Raw genomic sequence first — 1,528 nt, 5'->3', positions numbered from 1 at the left:
CCATGGAGGCTGTTAATCACGCTCTAGTCTCATAGCTACTATTCATCCACCGATTCTGAGAGTAGAGCTCCAGCAAAAAGAACTGGGAGTGTTTCCTGTCTCCTTAGAAATCAAGGTTACAGTGGTACGAGCCTATAGAACAGATCCTGTTCAAGTAAGGTCGTGTCTGTTCATGTTGCTGCAACAACATATATACACTTGGTCGCGTTGCTAGCTTATCAATGTGGGACACGAGGTGGGGAAAAAAATATATTCAACTCTGTAACTGGCTGTATGAGTGTACAACTGCCAAAAAAATGTACAATTAATTCAGATTTGTATTTATATTAAAGTATCTGGTTAGAACAATTGAAAGAGATAATTTGTGTTTAACATTGCAATTGCATATACAATGGAGACCATGTGCTAAGCAACCAATGAGATGATAAAAAATTATACTTTGAATTGGGTAGGGACGGCGTTTAACACAGGCCCCACTGTCACAAATTATGACGTAGGCTCGACCACTAGGGCTGACCTTAGGCAGGCACCTCTCCGGAGTGTGCAATGGCGGTCACCAGCCTAGGACATGAGCCTTGTTGATCGCCCATTGACCCCGTCCAGATAAGTATGTTTCATAAATGTCCTTGGCCCATTTATATAGTATCTCCCTACTACTATTCTATCTTCTTCACTTGACGATGTTGGACTATTAGTATTGCACAGTAGTATCTAGCTGCAGCAGCACATGCTGGAGAAGAAATGAAGACAGACAAGAATGTTGAGTTTTGTTGAATAGAAACTCATATTGATATGAAAAATGTTATATGCTTGTTCGCTTAGTTATAGTCAGGTGATATGAGCGAAAGAAATGAAGGGTAGTGGAGAATGATCCTCTACGGCTCCATGACCCCTGAAACGCCGTGGAGGCTGTTAATTAGGCTTTTATCCTATGGTCGCGGTTCATCCACCAGACTTGATTTTTGTTTTCCTTAATACTCAATGAAGGTGGATGAACCTTCATGGTGGATCCAAACTGGATTGCACTATTCAAATAGAGTGTTTTGCCATGTTGCTAGAATTCTTAGTTGAAACTGCATGCTATATGCGTGGAAAAGCAGAAGATGCTAATGTAACATGTCTATACCATTCACTGTTCTATATATTCTGTATATTAAGGTTACTATCAGTTAATATCTTTGCCGAATTGTTGGTGTCATAAGCACTCACAAAGTTGCAGGACGATGTACATTCTGCTTGGTGTGTGTGTGTTGGTTAATATCTAGATTTGTGTTGTACTGTATCCTTGATTTCTAAGGAGACGGGAAACCAAGCTTGGTGGATGAATTTGTGTGGCTATGAGACTAGAGCGTGATTAACAATGGTGTCGTAGATTAACCATGGCCTTTGGGTCATGGTGCCATAGATGATCGTTCTCTGCCTGGTCCCCTGGACTTGAGATGGTGTTGTGGCTATCTGACAGACTTACCAACTCTTTTTTATGGTACTTATCATGTTGTTATCTGAATATTATTGGCTTATCTGGCAA

The 1,528-nt window shown here is 40.7% G+C and overlaps 1 non-coding gene and 1 pseudogene across 1 annotated transcript; both read right to left on the bottom strand.

Annotated features, from left to right (window-relative positions):
• Positions 1-66: 66 nt before the first annotated feature.
• Positions 67-164, bottom strand: LOC124892419 (annotated as a pseudogene).
• A 284-nt stretch (positions 165-448) lies between these two features.
• LOC124892418 lies at positions 449-611 on the bottom strand. Its single transcript, XR_007050235.1, has one exon. It is a non-coding gene; the product is annotated as a U1 spliceosomal RNA (small nuclear RNA).
• Between the last annotated feature and the right edge of the window lie 917 nt (positions 612-1,528).

The sequence above is a fragment of the Capsicum annuum genome, unplaced genomic scaffold (genome assembly GCF_002878395.1).
Source record: "Capsicum annuum cultivar UCD-10X-F1 unplaced genomic scaffold, UCD10Xv1.1 ctg47081, whole genome shotgun sequence".
Lineage (NCBI taxonomy): Eukaryota > Viridiplantae > Streptophyta > Magnoliopsida > Solanales > Solanaceae > Capsicum > Capsicum annuum.
Note: the sequence above shows the minus strand (reverse complement) of the source record. Positions and strands in the feature narration are given on the sequence as shown.